This window comes from Delphinapterus leucas, chromosome 11, assembly GCF_059928025.1.
Source record: "Delphinapterus leucas isolate spDelLeu-1000000601 "Yukka" chromosome 11, BTC_Dleu_Yukka2, whole genome shotgun sequence".
Taxonomy (NCBI): Eukaryota; Metazoa; Chordata; class Mammalia; order Artiodactyla; family Monodontidae; genus Delphinapterus; species Delphinapterus leucas.
The window spans coordinates 36,231,964-36,254,886 of NC_143139.1; positions in this window are offsets into that span (position 1 = coordinate 36,231,964).

Consider the following 22,923-nt stretch of genomic DNA (forward strand, 5'->3'; position numbering starts at 1 on the left):
ATTTTCTACAATTCTATCTATGGCGCCACCCTTTTGGGTGAAGATACTGAGAATATTATTCACAAACCATACATGTATACAATGGAATACTAGTCAGCTATAAAAAAGAACAAACTAATGTCATTTGCAGCAGCATGATGTAACTAGAGATTATCATACTAAGTGAAGTAAGTCAGAAAGAGAAAGATAAATACCACATGATATCACTTATATGTTGAATCTAAAATATGGCACAAATGAACATATCTGTGAAACAGAAACAGACTCACAGACATAGACATCAGACTTGTGGTTGCCAAGGGGGAGGGGGTGGGGGAGGGGAGGACTGGCAGTGTGGGATTAGCAGATGTAAACTATTATATATAAGATGGATAAACAACGAGGTCCTATAGTATAGCATGGGGAACTATGGTCAGTATCTTGTGATAAACCATAATGGAAAGAATATTTAAAAAAAGAATGTCTATATGCATATAACTGAGTCACTTTGCTGTACAGCAGAGACTGTAAAAAAATTAAAATTAAAATTTAAAAAAATGATAGGAATTAGACAGAACCTGGTATCAGGAAATGTTATCAACATGGATGTTTATTATAGGTGGCCAAATATGTAGAAAGCAGAACCAGAAACCTGGTTAGACTCTAGAAAGTCATATCTATTAACCATGTATGTCAGTTGCTTACCATATATGATCAATTACCATGTAGCCAAAAATAATTATGTCATTAAAATGCATGTGAATCAAAAAAATATTAAGCATAAACCAAAATACTACCTGTGAATAGTAACACTGGGAATTTATCAGGCTAACTATCGAAGAACAGAGCCCCTAAAGCTAGGACTGGTAAGTTAACTGAACGAAGGAAAGAATACAGAGAAACATGCGGTATCAGCCTCTACTGGGTGGAGGCTTGAACTGTTGAGGCACCATATTGGGCCCTCTGAGAGGCCAAGGGTAGCAGGTCAAGCAGCAAAGTGTAAAGGACAGAGCATGTAGGGCTTGAAGACTACAGCTATCATGTATTTGTTGTGTAGTAATTGGGTAAGCCCCTTAAGCTCTCTGAGCCTCAGTTCTCATATCTATGAGTAAACTGATACCTGCCTTAAAACTCATTATGTGAATTGAAAAGATGATGATTGCTAAGGAACTTGTCACTTAGTAGGTACCCAGTGAAAACTAATTTCCTTTCTTTACTTATCCAGCGTTGCTCAAGTCAATCCTTTCCTGGATCATAGAGTAATTACTATTAATCTTGAACTGATGAAGGGTCAAGCACCTTAAAACTAAATGGTTAAAAGAAAAATGGGCAGAACATGTGTGACTATATAGCTATTTGACAGTGTGTGGCTACATTCATCTGTAGCTCATATAAAACACTTAATATGTTAGATAAATCCCCACTTATGCTGCTGTAGAATTGGGACTCTGAACTCTTACCCCCAAAAGTCACACTTCATTCCTGAGAATAAGACTAAACCAAAAAGCCCCTGTAAAGAGCCTGAAATGCGGTTTAGAGCCTTATGCACAAAGATCAACACTAGGGGGAGACTCTTTCCCTCCTCAGCTGAAAAAGTCTTGTAAATTCCCTTGCTCAGTCACCAGCCCAGAGCTCTCTCATCTCCTGAATTGTATCAAGTTCAGTGATTGATGAATAAAGTTGGGCGGGCAGCAAATGCCACTTATGCGATGGGAGAATGAAACCCAAAAAAGTGACAAGAAATTATTTTCCCAAAGTCATTCAGAAAGTCTAAAAAAAAAGTTACGATTAAAAAGCCTCAGCTTTTAACACAATAACATTATCAATTACCCAGCAGTGTGTTTTTATAACTATAATATTCTATTTTTCTTGGTATACAAATGATATTTAATGATTAACACTATTAGTGATAACATAGTAATGATAACAATAAAAGTAATAATACCTGTGTACAAAACTTTATGTATATTTCTTTTTGTTTCTTAATTCTTCCAACCATCCAGTGAGTAGATATTTTAATCAATTATTCTCTTAGAAAAATTAAGCTCTAGAGAGGTTAAATGACTTAAAAACAACCCGGAAGAAGAGCTTCAAGATGGCAGAGGACTAAGACGCGGAGATCACCTTCCTCCCCAACGATACACCAGAAATACATCTACCGGTGGAACAACTCGTACAGAACACCTAGGAGTGTGTTCTGAACGCTGGCAGGAGACCTCAGACCTCCCAAAAGGCAAGAAACTCCCCACGTACCTGGGTAGGGCAAAAGAAAAAAGAATAAACAGAGACAAAAGGATAGGGACGGGACCTGCACCAGTGGGAGGGAGCTGTGAAGGAGGAAAGGTTTCCACACACTAGGAAGCCCCTTGATGGGCAGAGACTGCGGGAGGCGGAGAGGGGAAGCTTCGGCACCGTGGAGGAGAGCACAGCAACAGGGGTGCGGAGGGCAAAGCGGAGAGCTTCTCGCACTGAGGATCGGTGACAACCTGCACTCACCAGCCCGAGAGGCTTGTCTGCTCACCCTCCGGGGTGGGTGGGGTTGGGAGCTAAGGATGGGGCTTCGGTTGGAGCGCAGGGAGAGGACTGGGGTTGGCGCCGTGAACACAGCCTGAAGGGGTTAGTGTGCCGGACTAGCCGGGAGGGAGTCCGGGAAAAGGTCTGGAGCTACCGAATAGGCAAAAGACTTTTTCTTGCCTCTTTGTTTCCTGGTGCGCGAGGAGAGGGGATTAAGAGCTCTGCTTAAAGGAGCTCCAGAGATGGGCGCAAGCCGCGGCTCAAAGCGCGGACTGCAGAGACAGGCGTGAGACGCTAAGGCTGCTGCTGCCACCACCAAGAAGCCTGTGTGCAAGAACAGGTCACTATCCACACCTCCCCTCCCGGGAGCCTGTGCAGCCCGCCACTGCCAGGGTCCCGTGATCCAGGGACAACTTCCCCGGGAGAACGCACAGCGTACCTCAGGCGGGTGCAACGTCACGCAGGCCTCTGCCGCCGCAGGCTCACCACGCATCTGTACCCCTCCCTCCCCCGGCCTGAGTGAGCCAGAGCCCCCGAATCAGCTGCTCCTTTAACCCCGCCCTGTCTGAGCGAAGAAAAGACACCCTCAGGTGACCTACACGCAGAGACAGGGCCAGATCCAAAGCTGAACCCCGGGAGCTGAGTGAACAAAGAAGAGAAAGGGAAAACTCTCCCAGCATCCTCAGGAGCAGAGGATTAAATCTCCACAATCAACTTGATGTACCCTGCATCTGTGGAATACCTGAATAGACAATGAATCATCCCAAATTGAGGAGATGGACTTTGGGAGCAAAGATATATCATTTTTTTCCCTTTTTCTCTTTTTGTGAGTGTGTATGTGTATGCTTCTGTGTGTGATTTGTCTGTATGGCTTTGCTTTCACCATTTGCCCTAGGGGTCTGTCTGTCCTTTTTTTTAAAGAATTTTTTTTCTTAATAATTATTTTTTACTTTAATAACTTTATTTTATTCTACTTTATTTTATTTTATTTTCTCCTCTTTCTTTCTTTGTATTTATTCTCCCTTTTATTCTGAGCAGTGTGGATGAAAGGCTCTTCATGCTCCAGCCAGGAGTCAGTGCTGTACCTCTGAGGTGGGAGAGCCAACTTCAGGACACTGGTCCACAAGAGACCTCCCAACTCCATGTAATATCAAATGGCAAAAATCTCCCAGAGATCTCCATCTCAACGCCAAGACCCAGCTTCACTCAACGACCAGCAAGCTGAAGTGCTGGACACCCTATGCCAAATAACTAGCAAGACAGGAACACAGCCCCATCCATTAGCAGAGAGGCTGCCTAAAATCATAATAAGTCCAGAGACACCCCAAAACACACCATCAAACGTGGACCTGTCCACCAGAAAGACAAGATCCAGCCTCATCCACCAGAACACAGGCACTAGTCCCTTCCACCAGGAAGCCTACACAACCCACTGAACCAACCTTAGCAACTGGGGACAGACACCAAAAACAACAGGAACTATGAACCTGCAGCCTGAGAAAAGGAGACCCCAAACACAGTAAGTTAAGCAAAATGAGAAGACAGAGAAACACAGAGCAGATGAAGGAGCAAAATAATAACCCACCAGACATAACAAATGAAGAGGAAATAGGCAGTCTACCTGAAAAAGAATTCAGAAAAATGATAGTAAATATGATCCAAAATCTTGGAAATAGAATGGAGAAAAATAAAAGAAACGTATAACAAGGACCGAGAACTAAAGAGCAAAAAAACCAGTGATGAACAACACAATAAATGAAATTAAAAATTCTCTAGAAGGGATCAATAGCAGAATAACTGAGGAAGAAGAACGGATAAGTGACCTGGAAGATAAAATAGTGGAAATAACTACTGCAGAGCAGAATAAAGAAAAAAGAATGGAAAGCATTGAGGACAGTCTCAGAGACCTCTGGGCCAACATTAAATGCACCAACATTTGAAGTATATGGGTCCCAGAAGAAGAAGAGAAAAAGAAAATGACTGAGAAAATATTTGAAGACATTATAGTTGAAAACTTCCCTTATATGGGAAAAGAAATGTTAATCAAGTCCAGGAAGCACAGAGAGTCCCATACAGAAAAAATCCAAGGAGAAACATGCCAAGACACATATTAATCAAACTGTCAAAAATTAAATACAAAGAAAACATACTAAAAGCAGCAAGGGAAAAACAACAAATAACACACAAGGGAATCCCCATAAGGTTAACAGCTAATCTTTCAGCAGAAACTCTGCAAGTCAGAAGGGACTGGCAGGACATATTTAAAGTGATGAAGGAGAAAAACCTACAACCAAGATTACTCTGCCCAGCAAGGATCTCATTCAGATTTGATAGAGAAATCAAAACATTTAAAGACAAGCAAAAGCTAAGAGAATTGAGCACCACCAAACCAGCTTTAAAACAAATGCTAAAGGAAATTCTCTAGACAGGAAACACAAGAGAAGGAAAAGACCTACAATAACAAACCCAAAACAATTAAGAAAATGGGAATAAGAACATACATACCGATAATTACCTTAAATGTAAATGGATTAAATACTCCCCCAAAAGACACAGACTCACTGAATGGATACAGAAACAAGACCTGTATATATGCTGTCTACAAGAAACCCACTTCAGACCTAGGGACATATACAGACTAAAAGTGAGGGGATGGAAAAAGATATTCCATGCAAATGAAAATCAAAATAAAGCTGGAGTAGCAATTCACATATCAGGCAAAATAGACGTTAAAATAAAGACTATTACAAGAGACAAAGAAGGACACTACATAATGATCAAGGGATCGATCCAAGAAGAAAATATAACAATTGTAAATATTTATGCACCCAATATAGGAGCACCTCAATACATAAGGCAAATGCTAACAGCCATAAAAGGGGAAATTGACAGTAACACAATCATAGCAGGGGATTTTAACACCCCACTTTCACCAATGGACAGATCATCCAAAGTGAAAATAAATGAGGAAACACAAGCTTTAAATGATCCATTAAACAAGATGGATTTAATTGATATTTATAGGACATTCCATCCAAAAACAACAGAATACACATTCTTCTGAAGTGCTTATGGAACATTCTCCAGGATAGATCATATCTTGGGTGACAAATCAAGCCTTGGTAAATTTAAGGAAATTGAAATCATATCAAGTATCTTTTCTGATCACAATGCTATGAGACTAGATATCAATTACAAGAAAAGAACTATTAAAAATACAAACACATGGAGGCTGAACAATACACTACTTAATAACCAAGTGATCACTGAAGAAATCAAAGAGGAAATAAAAAAGTACCTAGAAACAAATGACAAGGGAGACACGACGATCCAAAACCTATGGGATGCAGCAAAAGTAGTTCTAAGAGGGAAGTTCATAGCAATACAATCCTACCTTCAGAAACAGGAAACATATCAAATAAACAACCTAACCTTGCACCTAAAGCAATTAGAGAAGGAAGAACAAAAAAAACCCAAAATTAGGAGAAGGAAAGAAATAATAAATATCAGATCAGAAATAAATGAAAAAGAAATGAAGGAAATGATAGCAAAGATCATAAAACTAAAAGCTGGTTCTTTGATAAGATAAACAAAATTGATAAACCATTAGCCAGATTCATCAAGAAAAAAGGGAGAAGACTCAAATCAATAGAATTAGAAATGAAAAAGGAGAAGTAACAACTGTCACTGCAGAAATACAAAGGATCATGAGAGATTACTACAAGCAACTCTATGCCAATAAAATGGACAACCTGGGGGAAATGGACAAATCCTTGGAAATGCACAATGTGCTGAGACTGAACCAGGAAGAAATAGAAAATATGAACAGACCAATCACAAGCACTGAAATTGAAACTGTGATTAAAAATCTTCCAACAAACAAAAGCCCAGGACCAGATGGCTTCACAGGCGAATTCTATCAAACATTTAGAGAAGAGCTAACACCTATCCTTCTCAAACTCTTCCAAAATATAGCAGAGGGAAGAAAACTCCCAAACTCATTCTACGAGGCCACCATCACCCTGATACCAAAACCAGACAAAGATGTCACAAAGAAAGAAAACTACAGGCCAATATCACTGATAAACATAGATGCAAAAATCCTCAACAAAATACTAGCAAACAGAATCCCACAGCACATTAAAAGGATCATACACCATGATCAAGTGGGGTTTATTCCAGGAATGCAAGGATTCTTCAGTATACGCAAATCAATCAATGTGATACACCATATTAACAAATTGAAGGAGAAAAACCATATGATTATCTCAATAGATGCAGAGAAAGCTTTCAACAAAATTCAACACCTATTTATGATAAAAACCCTGCAGAAAGTAGGCATAGAGAGAACTTTCCTCAACATAATAAAGGCCATATATGACAAACCCACAGCCAGCATTGTCCTCAATGGTGAAAAACTGAAAGCATTTCCACTAAGATCAGGAACAAGACAAGGTTGCCCACTCTCACCCCTATTATTCAACATAGTTTTGGAAGTTTTAGCCACAGCAATCAGGGAAGAAAAAGAAAGAAAAGGAATCCAAATTGGAAAAGAAGAAGTAAAGATGTCACTGTTTGCCGATGGCATGATACTATACATAGAGAATCATAAAGATGCTACCAGAAAACTACTAGAGCTAATCAATGAATTTGGTAAAGTAGCAGGATACAAAATTAATGCACAGAAATCTCTGGCATTCCTATACACTAATGACGAAGAATCTGAAAGTGAAATTAAGAAAACACTCCCATTAACCACTGCAACAAAAAGAATAAGATATCTAGGAATAAACCTACCTAAGGAGACAAAAGACCTGTATGCAGAAAATTATAAGACACTGATGAAACAAATTAAAGATGACACCAACAGATGGAGAGATATACCATGTTCTTGGATGGGAAGAATCAACATTGTGAAAATGACTCTACTACCCAAAGCAATGTACAGATTCAATGCAATCACTATCAAACTACCCCTGGCATTTTTCACAGATCTAGAACAGAAAATTTCATAATTTTTATGGAAACACAAAAGGCCCTGAAGAGTCAAAACAGTCTTGAGAATGAAAAATGGAGCAGGAGGAGTCAGGCTCCCTGACTTCAGACTATACTATAAAGCTACAGTAATCAAGACAGTATGGTACTGGCACAAAAACAGGAAGAAAGATCAATGGAACAGGATAGAAAGCCCAGAGATACACCCACGCATATACAGTCACCTTATCTTTGATAAAGGAGGCAAGAATATACAGTGGAGAAAAGGCAGCCTCTTCAATAAGTGGTGCTGGGAAAACTGGACAGGTACATGTAAAAGTATGAAATTAGGACACTCCCTAACACCACACACAAAAATAAACTCAAAATGGATTAAAGACCTAAATGTAAGGCCAGAAACTATCAAACTCTTAGAGGAAAACACAGGCAGAACACTCTATGACATAAATCACAGAAAGATCCTTTTTGACCCTCCTCCTAGAGAAACGGAAATAAAAACAAAAATAAACAAATGGGACCTCATGAAACTTAAAAGCTTTTGCACAGCAAAGGAAACCATAAACAAGACGAAGACAACCCTCAGAATGGGAGAAAATATTTGCAAATGAAGCAACTGACAAAGGATTACGCTCCAAAATACAGAAGCAGCTTATGCAGTTCAATATCAAAAAAACAAACAACCCAATCCAAAAATGGGCAGAAGACCTAAATAGACATTTCTCCAAGGAAGATAAACAGATTGCTAACAAACACATGAAATAATGCTCAGCATCATTAATCATTAGAGAAATGCAAATCAAAACTACAATGAGATATCATCTCACACTGGTCAGAATGGCCATCATCAAAATATCTAGAAACAATAAATGCTGGAGAGGGTGTGGAGAACAGGGAACACTCGTGCACTGTTAGTGGGAATGTAAACTGATAGAGCTACTATGGAGAACAGTATGGAGGTTCCTTAAAATACTACAAATAGAACTACCATATGACCCAGCAATCCCTCTACTGGGCATATACCCCAAGAAAACCAGAATTCAAAGAGTCATGTACCAAAATGTTCATTGCAGCTCTATTCACAATAGGCAGGACATGGAAGCAACCTAAGTGTCCATCATCAGATGAATGGATAAAGAAGATGTGGCACATATATACAATGGAATATTACTCAGCCATAAAAAGAAATGAAATTGAGTTATTTGTAGTGAGGTGGATGGACCTAGAGTCTGCCATACAGGGTGAAGTAAGTCAGAAAGAGAAAGACAAATACCATATGCTAACACATATATATGGAATCTAAGAAAAAAAATATGTCATGAAGAACCTAGGGGCAAGACGGGAATAAAGACACAGACCTACTAGAGAATGGAGTTGAGGATATGGGGAGGGGGAAGGGTAAGCTGTGACAAAGTGAGAGAGTGGCATGGACATATATACACTACCAAAAGTAAAATAGATAGCTAGTGGGAAGCATCTGCATAGCACAGGGAGATCAGCTCGGTGCTTTGTGACCACCTAGAGGGGTGGGATAGGGAGGGTGGGAGGGAGGGAGACGCAAGAGGGAAGAGATATGGGAACATATGTATATGTATAACTGATTCACTTTGTTATAAAGCAGAAACTAACACACCATTGTAAAGCAATCATACTCCAATAAAGATGTTAAAAAAGAAAAGACAAAAAAAAAAAATACAATCCGGAATAGTTGTTCAGAGCACAGATTGCAGACTCTGACTTGGCTCAAGTCTCAACTCTACCACTCACTAGCTGTGTGACCTGGCAAGTTAATAAAACTCTCCGTTCTTTATTTTCCTCATGTGTAAACTAAGATGAATAATAATACCTACCTCCTTGGATTGTCAGGAGAATGTAAAACACTTAAAACAGTGCTTCGCTCATTGTATGCACTTAATATGTGTTAGCCATTACACGACCCAACATCACATGTTTATTTGTTAATTTATACATCAGTTACTTAATTACCGCTTGTGTCAGGCACAGTCTTAGGCACTGGGGGGGGGAAACTATGAAAAAGATATTATCGTTTTCTGGGAGAGACATTATGTAATTCTAGTAAGATGTGATGAGTTTAATGGAGGAAGTAGATGCCATGCAGCCCACAGACGAGAGAGGTTAGGGACCAGGTAATGGGTAATGCCAGAGCCCAGGCTGGACACCAGCTGCACTTGACACAGCAGCATCACCAAAACGGGATTCCCATCAACAGCTCTGAAGCTATTTTCAAGGCTTATGGATGGAGAAGACTCTAAGAATTGTAGTAACAAATCCTAACTATGAAATTCTCTGGGCAAATCAATTGACCATTGAGATTCCATTTCTAGACACAAAAAAATGCCAATCTCCTTAAAGTTGCTCTGGGAAAGAATTAAAATTACTATGTGGGCTTCCATGGTTTGTGAAGAATCTTACAAAGGCATGGAAACCTGGCAGCGAGATCGGTGGATAACTGCCAGATCACCACACACCTTTTCTTAGAAGAGATCATGTCAAAGGAGAACACACAGAGCAACACCAGGGGGGTTCTCCATAGAATCCCAGAGCCAGGAAATATCGTTGGGTTCTTGTCTGGTGGCTTCCAAACCTCTCACTACTACGAACACCTTTTACTAGTTGTCCATCATGAACTCCATGTTTTTAAAGCTACCATGTTGAATATATTAAGTAAAAATCAATAAATTCTCTATCATGATTCATTGGAGAGCATTACATGAATGTAAGATGCAAGTGTTACTATCCTGAGCTTATATAATCCAATAAAATAAAAATTTAGCATTAAACACTCGTTGGAAAAAATTAGGAAAACAGAGAAAAGAGTAAAGGAATGGAAATGCCACCCATAATTCTATCACCACTCTAAGATTTTCACCCATTTCCTTTCAATCTTTATTTTAGGCACTATTTTTCTTAAAGTAGTGGAGAATATACTGCATATTCCTAAGGCAAAAAATATGGACATTTCTTTAGGTGGGGGTGAAGGGCAATTGGGTACCATTTACCCTTCCCAAACTCTGCCCCCTCACCACACCTGAGACCCCATACCACCCTGTAATACCTTTATTATTGCACTTTCCACAAGGTACTAAGTTAATCTGTTACTAGATGTGATTCTCCCTCTGCTATGGTCTGAATGTTTGTGTCTACCCAATATTCATAATATTCCCAAAGTGATGGAATTTGGAGGTGGTCCCTTTGGAAGGAGAATAGGTCATGAGGGAGGAGCCCTCATGAATGGGATTAGTGCCCTTATAAAAGAGACGCCAGAAAAATCCCTTGCCCCTTCTGCCATGTGAGGTTACAGCAAAAAGACAGCTGTCTCTGAACAAAGAAGTGGGCCCTCACCAGATATTGAATCTGCCAGCACCTTGATCTTGGATTTCCCAGGCTTCATAAATGTGAGAAATAAATGTATATCATCTATGAGCCAGCCAGTTTATGATATTTTTGTTATAACAGCCTGAATGGACTAAGACACCCTCTATACTGTAACACTGTGTCTTAGTCATCTCCATACCCCAGCACTCTGCAACTTAGCACACATTCAATACTTTTTTTGCTGTACTGAATTAAAATGTTTAGATAGATAGATAGATAGGAACCCTATTACTGCCTCTGCACATCACAAGAGGCTTGGTTCAGTACCCTTATTTCACAGGTGAATAAATGAAAACCAGAGTGGCTAAGGGACAGAGGTTTCCATGTAGGACCGAGTGATCACAAGCAACAGATGATGATAGAAGCTGGCATATTTCAGAAGTCCTTCACTTTAAGATAACCACTCTTCATATTTTAGTGGCCATCTTTCATACAATTTTCACAAATAGGACAATATAATATTCTTTTTTTATTGTGAATAGTTTATAAAAATGCAGTCTTTTTTTTAAACCTCCCATTGCCCTCTGTCCATCCCTCTCTATCAGACATTCCTCTGCTCCATCCCAACTGCCATGTAACCAGTGTTAATGACCTGCTATGTACGATTTCATGACATTTCCATGCTGCTAGAATTATGAGCTAAAATAACTACATGTATGACGTGGGGTTGTCATTATCTGCTCTTCAAAAATGGGATCATACTGTGTATACGCTTCTCTAGATCTTGCCTTTTGCACTCAACAATCACTGCAGAAATATGTCCAAGTCAACTGGTTTTGACCTACCTGCTGTGAAGTGGGGGCTGTGGTCAGATGTTATGCTGTACAGGGTTTCATGCCTGTGAATCAAGCATTCTGTAAGTTCCTGGTTGAGCTTTGGCTGTGGCTTTGTAGATAGGAAAGGCAAACCCATACTGAGAATATGGTATCTATCCCCGTGAGGACAAATCACTGGCCCTTCCAAGAGGAAAGGGACCCAATGTAGTTGAGTCACCACCAAGGTGCTGGTGGTCTTCTTGAGGAATTGTGCCCATTCTTTTTCTTCCAAGCCCCTTACCAGCCATTTCGGCCACTGGCCACAGCCCACCACTCTAAGCAGCAAGTCTGCCCCATCCCCTGGGGTCCTTGCCAGGGTTAAACCCCATGTCCTGAGAAAGTTCCCTAAGGCGAATGAATTCTTGCTTATCCAGTTTTATGTTCTGCCTCCCTGATTAAGCCCCATCAAAATTTATTCCCAGGCAGACTGCCCTGGCTCCTACCAGTGTGTGCTAGTCAGTCTCTGCAGCTCCTTGGAGGGGTAATCTTTCCTTCCTTGTCAGGCCAGCGCATCTCCAGCCGGGTTCTGCTGGCAGTTAACCCTCAGTATCCCACTGGCGCTCAGGAGAGGCAGCAGGGGCTACCGTTTAGAGGGGCACATGCTACCTTGTGGAGGTGAACCTCTGCAGTGCCTTCCCTCACAGGGAAGGGCTTGCCCATCATAGAGAGGGGTGGGCTGAAGTTTTGTGGGTTCAGAGGAGTCTACAGAGCCATGATCCTTGGGGGCCTCCACCTAAGATGTCCACATCCCATATGTCAGGATGGTACCGTGGAGAGTCACGGAACACACACACACAAACACACACACACACACACAGCTAGAGCTACAGCTACCAAAATAACAAGCAAAGGAAGCAGTTTTCCCAATCAGGATCCTGCCCTTAGCACTACAAGACCTGGCTTGTTGAGAATTCAAAGGTTTCCCAAGCTCCTTGATTGTAACTAGTAAGTCTGCACTTGCTTCTCATCCACACTTCCACTGGCCTCTCAAAAATCCCAAAAAGCCCCCATGGAGAAGCCCTCGAGCTTTCACATTTAGCCTTTAGAGGTTTATTAACAGCCTTCAGCTCCTCATGTGTCTCTGCAGAGCATTAATACAACCTCTGAACACTAACCAACACCAGTGCCCTTATTTGCATTTTCCCCTCATTGCATTTAAAATATCTGAATCATCAAGGGTGTTCCCATCCACAAGGTCACCAACAGTGAAATTTTTAGCAATTGGGAGGCCACCTATACATCTGTATATAGGGACTCTCTGTGCCCTATAACCACATTGTGTGGTTGGCAGAATAGAAGAACCCCACCCCAAAGACGTGCATGTCCTAATCACCAGAACATGTAAATATGTTTTCCTACATGGGAAAAGGGAATTTGAAGATGTGATTAAACTAAGGATCTTGGCATGGGGCATTATCCTGGACTATACATTGGTGAATCCAATGTAATCACAAGAGTCCTTAAAAGTGAAAGTTGGAGATAGGAGAATCAGAGTCAGAGAGAGAGTTGAAGATGTTATGCTGCTGGCTTTGAAGATGGAGGAAACATTTGCCTAATTACTAGAAAGACAGAACACCTTTGCATATGCCATTTGTCTTTACAGTTGTGTGGACTGCCTAACCATAGGCTTAGCCCATTTTACTACTGGGTTGTTTGGGTTTCTTTCATTAACATGTTTGTAGAGGTGTTGGGGACATTATAGCTATTAACCCCTTATCTGCTATATACATTGCAAATATTTTTCAGCCTTCTTTTTTTGCCTATTTTTACGATACCTTTTATCAGACAAAACATTGTAGGTTTCGTAATATCAAATAGATATTTTCCTTTATAGTCTGGGTTCCCTATCTTTGTTTGCTGAATCTCCCCGTTCCTAAATTTTCTTCTCAGATTTTTAAACATTTTATTTTTACATTTATTATTTTATCCACCTGAAATTTATTGTTGTATTATTGTTTCCTCTCTTACCACAAAATACATGTTTCTTGTAGATGTTCTGGGAAGCTTCAGATAATAAACAAGAAAAAAATTTTAATTACTCATAATTCCTCACTTTGGCAAGACACAGCCCCTGGCTAAATTTTCCCATGCATTTCACACAATCTTGAATTTTTTAAAAAAGATATATAGTATAAATTCTGTACACAATGTGCTTTTGCCATTTAGCAATACAATTAGAACACTTTCTCACATCACAGAATAATTTTCTGCAACATATTATTAATAGCACAGGAATAATCCAATGTATAAATGTACTAGCATTTGTTTAATCAAATTCCTATTTTGGGACATTTACATGGTTTTCAATTTCTTGCTATGACAAAAACATGTCATGACGCTGCCTCCCATTTGTTAGACTATATTTTGCACTAATTAAAGAGTTCACACTTATTTTCAAGTATGTCTGTTCAATTATAATAGCATCTAAAATTACCTACTTAAAAATTAGACAAGGAGAGGAAAAGAAGATCCTTTTTTTTCTGGGTCGCTGTATTGAAATATACCTGAATTGAATAGAGGATCTGCAACTATTTATAAAAGCACTGGATCTCCAGAGTGCAATTGATAGGTTTAGAAATTGTTTCTAAAGAGAATCAACTAGAAAGAGTTCAGAATTTAAGAGTTCAGAAGTTAAAAAATAAACAGTAAACATAGCACGGGGAAAATCACCAGATAGAAGGATCAGAAAATCCTAAAGAATGGGCAGTCAGGTGAAGGATCAACAGGATAGCAATTCCAGTTCTCTTAATATACCATCACCAGGAAGCTGCCTCCACCTCTTGGAAAGAGACAGACAAATCAATAATCATTCCTTTTTAGGATTTTCCTAGAATCTCAAGACAAAGCAATGAGTAGTAGAAAGTCTAAGAATGAGTGCAATTAAAAAAAAAAAACATGAGCACAGAACATATTTTAATTAAAACATAATTTAAAAATAAATCTGAATATTTGAAAAAATAATCTAAGTGGTCGACAGTATATACATTAACCTTCTATCAAACATATTTGTAATTGGCTTTGAATTCATTATGATTTGGGGATTTCTCTGCAACTGCTCTCTTCCATAATTAACTCTATTCCAAACAAGAAAAAATTTTTAAATATTATTAAACTGTATATAATAAACCATGAATGTGATGTTAGAAGGGAGTTGAACAGCTCAGCTAGTCTGGCCCCAATATCTACTATTGCAGAAGCTGAGGCCCAGAAAAGGGAAGTCACTTGCTAAAGACCAGTCAGTCAGGTACCTGCTGGGCTGGGGTTACACTGCAGATCTCCTGCCTCTCAGCTCCTCCCATCAACTTCACAGGTCCACAAGGTGGTCATTCTTGTTCTGGTGCCTGTGGTCATGAGTTATACATCGAATCAGGAAGGCAACAAGATGAAATCTACATATGTATGTGTAATCACAATTATGACTACTGATACTAGTCCTCTAGCTGTTCTATGCCTTTAATGTCCACACGTAATGCTTTCTGAAGAGGGGACACCAGCCGTGTGAGGCCTGGATGCTGTGGGCTCCCCAGGCAGCACCACAGCGGGCCAGGTGTCCCACTGCCCACGCTTAATAAGAGACGCCAAGTCTGATGGGCTCTTTCTTCAATTAATGGTTCCCAGGGTTGAAGACCCTTAAACACTTTCCTCTGAGGGAATTTTGTAGTTAAGAGCCAAGTGGAAAATATTCAAAATGATCAGATCTAATATACTTCCTACTAGCAAATTAAAAATACATGATATTAAAAAGAACATTTCTTGCGTTTTTTTATTAAGTTTAAGGTTAAAAAAAATTAGGAAGAAGAAAAGTAGGTGTAGTCTAGAACAAAAATTCTTGATTTTTCTCCAACACAACACACGTCCCAAGTGTAACAGTTAGTCACAATGGACTACAAGTTTCTGCACAGAATGTGGTTTGCTGGATATAACTCCACCTTTCCTTCCCTACTACCACTGATAAAACACCATAATTGGGATAATATTTAGATATTTTAAAGTAAAGTCTGACCCGGGAGTCGGGCTTTGACTGTGTGTATAACATGTATCTATTGTTACTAGTAATAACAAGGATGAAAATGACCAAAATTATTCTAGTTGCATATTAATTGCATGCAACTGTAGTTATTTTAATAATAATAACCATAATAATGATAGTTACCTGGAGGAAATTTTTTGAAATGCTTATTGCAGAGCCAGGAACACAGAATACTCAATAAATGTTAGATGATATTGATGTTGTTGAAACTACCAACTACCAATTACATGTAAATATTTCATAATCAGGATAATCTGTATCCATAAAAGTAGAATTTCTGGTGTCCTTGTCACATGTTCTCCGCCCACTTCTGACTTCAGCTATGGCTGCAATGGACAGTGATGTGCCCGCTATCCCAACTCATGCTACAAGTATCCCATCTCCAGTGGGACACTGCATTCAGCATTCGGCACCACACTTTGGAGCTTACTTGTCTGGGCATGAGGAACACAGCTCAGAAGTGCAGGGAGGGTAGAGCTTGTGGGGAAACCCTCAACTGATAGGGGGCAGGAACCACCGTCTTTCAGGAGGACAATTCTAGGAGGCGTTCTGTAAGCTGTTCAGGTGATCTCAGCAAAACTGCCTGCCCCCGCCCCACAACAATGCTCCCAGCAGATCACTCCTCCTCTCCTGTCTCATGCCCTGGCTCCCTCACTCCTGCTTCTTAGGATCATCTCCCAAATTAACCACCTGCATCCTTGTCTCAGCTGCTTTCAAGGCAACCCAGACTAAGGCATTCCACCCCTTGGCTCTAGGTTATTTCCAGGAATACAAACTGGAACTACTTTAGATGGGTGGTCCTCAACGCAAGGCAACATCAGATTAGTTTTGGTTTACATTAAAAATATTTTAAATGGAAGAGAGAACATTTTCAGATAGGACCTTTTATAAAAGAACATTCATAATATTGTATTCTGGAAACCCCTAAAAAAGTTGTAGAAAATAATTATGTTTAGAATTACGAGAGAGGAGACAGAAATGAGAGAAATGCCAATGCTTTCAGCAACTTTGATCATTATTCCCATGCTCTGCATTGATGAGTCAGGTCATCACTGGCCCCTGTTCAGTTCTTTCTGATGCAGGCCCTTAAGGGCATTTACTATGTAATTTCTTGGATGTCTGATCAATTCAAGCCTGAGCTCTTTGGCTGAATGGGGTCCTGGCAAAGTTCCAGAGGCTGATGGACAATTTGTAGAGAACATATCATGGGTATTTGGCTGCATGTCCAATGACGTGGGGGTAATAGCAGCATTCCTTAGAACATTTTAGGCCTTTAACAATTGTTGTGAGTGACACAACAAAATTAGAATATCATAAAGCCCTAAGGAGATCAAGTGACCCAGAGAAAATACTTGAGTCTTTTTGTGTAATTGCCTTGAGAGTATTGAACATATAAAATTTAACTCAACAGGTTCATTTAGGGCACTTACTATGATCCAACAATTAACAGTTATAGAGGAGTTTCACATTATCTCACTTGAGCCCAACATAACCTATAAGACAGGTATTATTTATTCTCTCCACTTCACAGATGATACAACTGGGATTCGAAGAAGTGATTAACACCAGGATGGTACTCCATGAATGTTGGTGAATGAACGACTTATCTGACATCAGATCTCAAATATGGATCCAGATATTCTAATTCCCAGTTCTCTGCTCTTTCCCCTTCTTCCCACTATCTAGTTGGACAGTACCAAGTACCGTGTCTCACAGGAAATGCAAGTGAATAGTCCCTGTTCTCTGCCTTAAGGACTCATAATCTCACTGGGGAACAGGAGCAAGTGCCATACTTGATTGAGTAAATTGACCCTGTGTCACAAAGTTCACAAAAGAGAGAGATGAGTGCCGGCTTACAAGGTTAGGGTAGGCTCCCTAGACAGGAATAGGAGCGGATCTGGGTCCTGAAGGATGGTCAGGATTTTCACGGGGCAAAAAGAAGACACTACAAACTGTTAGGAGGACACCGAGGAGATAACACCTTAGGATTCTGAAAACCTCACAAATCTTGGTGATTTATTAACTAATATTCTTTAATTTCCCTGAAGTAAAGTTTTTATGGACTACAGTTTTCTTATGTTCTGCACTTAAATCACTTCTCAGTGCCAAGGACCAATTAGCTCAGTTCCATGATTTCCCACCTTTTTGAGCCTGTGGACCCAGAATCTTACATGGAAGCCAAATATATAAAGAGGAGCTGTTTTAGTGGAAGAGGGTTGGATGTAGGTGATTAGAGACCAGTGCAAAGGAGGTTGTTCACACCAGGTAAGGCCCTACCAGCCACCATTCTGCTGTGTTAGACAAGGTACACACATCACTCCAGGTCCAGCCAGGAAAACAGAAACTACCTCAATTATTCTAACAGAGAAAATTAGACATAAGGAACTGGTTTGATGGTGTTGGAGGACTGAAAGGCAAAAGGGAATCCAAGGTAACACAAAGAGGAGGTAGCTTCTCCCCTTAGGGCTCAGGAAACAAAGGGAGAATGTTGGAGTGTTTAAAGCCTATGAGGTTGGAAGAAGCGCCCCACTGAGCTGGTACTCAGACCTCAGGGAAGGTGACCCTGCCCCGCTGGTCTAAGTACTGCTGATGTGGGATGATGAGAGAAGTTCTGGGTGGGCGAGCTGATGAAAAAGCTGGGGACTGGAACAAGCTGCACTGAGAGGATGAAGGGACATTGCTGGGGTGACACTGGTGGTAGCAACAAACAAACAGAAGGACCAAGTCCCCCTTTCCTCCTCCCGCCTTCCAGTCTCCCTCTAGTGTCTCCTATTTATGGGACTCAATAGGAGTGAGATGGCAGAGGAGAAAGGTGGTGTGCAGAGTCCCAATCCCAGCATCATAGAGCCAAGTGTCAAAGGCAGGAGGTGGACACAATAGATTCATAACCAATATGGTGCCTCAGATGACAACAAGGAACAGACAAGAGAATAAGGGTGGCTCTGCCCTGAATTTTTAGGGTTGCTGGGAAAATAATCCAGAGTCTATGTCTCACAGATAGCAGACCAGTTGTTCTATTTTATCTCTGAAGAACAAGGTGACAGTACATTAAATTGAGCATGAACCGTAAATTCTTATGTACAGCTTACTGACAGAAAAATACTGGGGCAATAGGATGAAAGACCAAAGTAGACCCTCAAATTCTGAAATATCTCATTTTTCTATATTTCCTGGTTCAGATGTTATTATTAAATAGTGATTTATTCGCTTCTTTACATATGTTCTTTCTCTTCAGACAGCTTCATTTTCTCTTCTGCAACTTACTTAAGTCCATGCGTCAGAATGGACAAACCAGTGATACAGCCACTAACCACAAGTATATTAAACATATGTAGCATTTTCCCCATCTGTGAGATGGGGATGATTAAAGGATTACACGCAGAAATGAGGATTCTCATTAGCAATTATCGTTCATTCATCCAACAAATGTATTTTAACATCTACCATATGCCAGGCATTGATTTAGGGGCAGGGGTTAAAACACCAAAAAAAAAGCTCCCCTATCAGTTAGGAACCCGAATAGCTCTGAGGAATAGAAAATCCCACTCCAGTGACTTTACCAAAGAGGGTTCCATGATTTTCACTTAAGAAATCACAAGGGAGGCAGCCAGGGCCAGTAGGAGGTGCTGTGAGGCCATCAAGGACCCAGTTTCTTTCCACCTTTCTGCTCAGCCTCCTTATTGGACTGGTTTACGTACTCCTACTTGCCATTTCATGATCACAAGACACCTATTCCACTGCCAGGAATTATATCTACATTCCAAACGAGGAAGGAGAAAGGAAGAAGGACACAGTAATGCCTGTGTTAGAAATGTGAAGGCTTCCCAGAAATCTCCAACAGACTTCTGCTCGTGTCACTGACCAGAGCTGTAGCATAAGGCTACCCCTAGCTGCAAACCAATGTGAGGGTGAGCATTTTCCCTGGACATATTTCCACACCATATTTCCTTTACTCTGTTGGTAAAAGAGAGAGGGCACTTGGTAATTCTCTGGCAGTGTCTGGCACAGCGCCTTGCTTCCCAGAGCTCAGACCCAGTCTAGCGGATTGTATCACTAGAGCTCTACGGTTGTAGCAACGGGGGCCAACAGAAAAGGAGTTTGTTGCAAGGATGTGAGCCAGCTCACAGAATCAAAGGGATGTTGGAGAGTCACGGTGTAGAAGGACAGGAAGCAGGGCAGCCTCTGAGTGGTCTCGATCAGTGGCAGTGGTCTGATAAATGAACCCCAGCCACAGAAGAAGTGATGCAAAATCTAAAGAGAGGACTCCAAGTGCTGGCTTGGGTCCTGGCAATCGCGCCACGTCTGCACACAATGGAAGAGGTGGTTCCTCAAAAGTGAGTCAGGGAGCACTTACCAGGAAAAGGGGCCAGGGAGCTGAGCAGGTCCGCGGGGCCAGGGCATTGACCAAAGGGCTGATATTTGTGAAAGGATTTCAGTTTTCCAGATAACAAGTTCTCAAGCGCTATTAAGCACTATAAAATTCTTAATACTGTACCTCAATCTTAAAAACACATCCAGTTCTTTAATACCTCAGGAAAATCCAATTTTCACTTTTCTAAACTGAATCAGAACTGAAGAAAAAAAAAAAAAGTTTGCACCTAAAGAAAAAGATACAGGAGAAGACTGGCTGGTTTTCTTATTAAGACTGTCTTCTGGTTACATTTTTATATATAAGATTCTCCTGAATGTAGGTTAGGGAGCTATTAAAAAGTTAAATAAGAGAAGAGCACTGCTTCTGCTATTTGACTTGAAGATGTTCACAGCAGGACAACATAAAGTCAGAATTTGATACTGTTGCCTGAAAATAATACCATACCTTGAACTAGAAGCCCATAGGCAGATCAGGCCATTAAGGAGTATTACCTATGTTATTACTGCTAAAATATTTATATATTATACTTTTGTAATAAGGTATTTCCAAAAAAATAATGCTGGCTTAAAATGAATCTATTAGTAAAGCCATTCCAGCATAGTGTTGTGTGAAAATCTCTGCAGGAACAAGAGCCAAAAACATCAAACAGTTACTAGAAGTTTGGATTTTGTCCCTCTAAATACCTTTTTTCTGACCTTTGAAAAAAGTTACAGCAAATGAAGACCAATAAAATTAAGCACAAGAGTGAAATTTGTTAAAAATAACAAGAAAATTTATATAGGTCCAGGTGCCATTGTTATTCATGTTCTTTTTCTGTAGTAAAACTATTTCAACTTTGAATCAGTTTTGAGGTTTTCATTAGGTTATTCAAAACTATTTATTGAACCTGCCTAGTAGGGCAGACACTACTTGTCTATTTGATAGTCATTCTCCTTTGACTCCTTACTAATATAATCCCATCTTATTCAAGATGTCAATGTGTTCTGCTAAAATAGTCACCTCCCAGATTCAATTGCAGCTAGGGGTTACCATGTGATCAGGTCTAGACAATAAGATGTAAAGGGAAGAACTCATTTTTTAAAAAGAGGAGAGACTCATTTGGCAGTATCTTTGACTTTTCTGTCTAGAATGCAGATGCAATTCCTGGAACAACAGCACCAATTTTGCAACCATGAGGATACAGAGCAGAAAAAGAGATGGAACATGGAGATTTGATGACTTATGGAGGTACTGTACAAGCCCAGGACTGCCTATCTTCAGCCTTCTTCCTATGTGATAAAAATAAACCTTTATTTGGTTCAGCTATTGCAATCAGGCTCAGTTATTTGCAGCCAGATGTATTACTAAGTGATATATGTACTATGTATCTAACACTGTGTTGGACTCAAAAGATACAGCAGTGAACAAGATGTGGTCCTTAGACACAGATAACATTATTTAATGAGAGAAACATTAAGTAAATCATAACAAAATTATTTAATTGCAACTGTTATGAAGTAAGTGCTGAGTTAGCTACATTAGCTTGGGTGAAGATGGTGGTCAAACAAGATCTTTTTAAGTAAATGACATATAAACTGAGACTTGGATAAATAAGAGTTAACTGGGTGGTGGCGGTTGGAGACAGCATTTCGGGTGGGGGGAGAATGGTCCCTATGAGTGAAATATGGAGACTAAAGGCAGTGATACTTCATGAAGCTGGAGTAGTCAGATCAGAAAACATACGGCCTTTGGCCATGATAAGAATTTTAGACCTTAGAGCAATGGAAAGTCATTGGTAGATGTGAAGTGATCAGATCTGAGTTGTGAAGAGATAATTCCGACTGCAATATGAAGGAATGGGAGGGGAGCTAGAGTGGATGTGGTGATTGAAAAGCTTGTTGAAGTTGTCCAGATCAGGAGTCAGCAAACTGCTTCCAAGGTCTGCTTCATAAATAAAATTTTAATGGAACTCAGCTACATTTACGTATTGTCTATGGCTGCTTTTGTGTTACAATGGCAGAGTTGAGCAGTTGCCATGGAGAATGTATGGTCAATATAGGCAAAAATATTTACTATCTGGCCCTTTACAAAACAAGTGTGCCAACACCTGCTCTAGACAAGAGAAGATAGTGGCTTGGACTAGTTTCATGGGGATGTAGGAAAGTGCACAGATTTGAGATGTATTTCAGATTTGCTGATGGGTTAAATTTGGAAGCTGAAGGAAATAGAGAGAGATGAACAATGACTTTTTTTTTTTTTACGTCTTTATTGGAGTATAATTGCTTTACACTGTTGTGTTAGTTTCTGCTATACAACAAAGTGAATCATCTATACGTATACATATATCCCCATATCACCTCCCTCTTGCGTCTCCCTCCCACACTCCCTATCCCACCCCTCTAGGTCATCACAAAATCATCGAGCTGATCTCCCTGTGCTATGTGGCTGCTTCCCACTAGCTATCTATTTTACATTTGGTAGTTTATATATGTCAGTGCTACTCTCTCACTTCATTCCAGCTTCCTCTCCCTGCCCCATGTCCCCAAGTCCATTCTCTATGTCTGTGTCTTTATTCCTGCCCTGCCACTAGGTTCATCAGTACCATTTTATTTTTAGATTCCATATATATGCGATAGCATACAGTTTTTATTTTTCTCTTTCTGACTTACTTCATTCTGTATGACAGACCCTAGGTCCATCCACCTCACTACAAATAACTCAATTTCGTTACTTTTTATGGGTGAGTAATATTCCATTGTATATATGTGCCACATCTTCTTTATTCATTCATCTGTCAATGGACATTTAGGTTGCTTCCATGTCCTGGCTATTGTAAATAGTGCTGC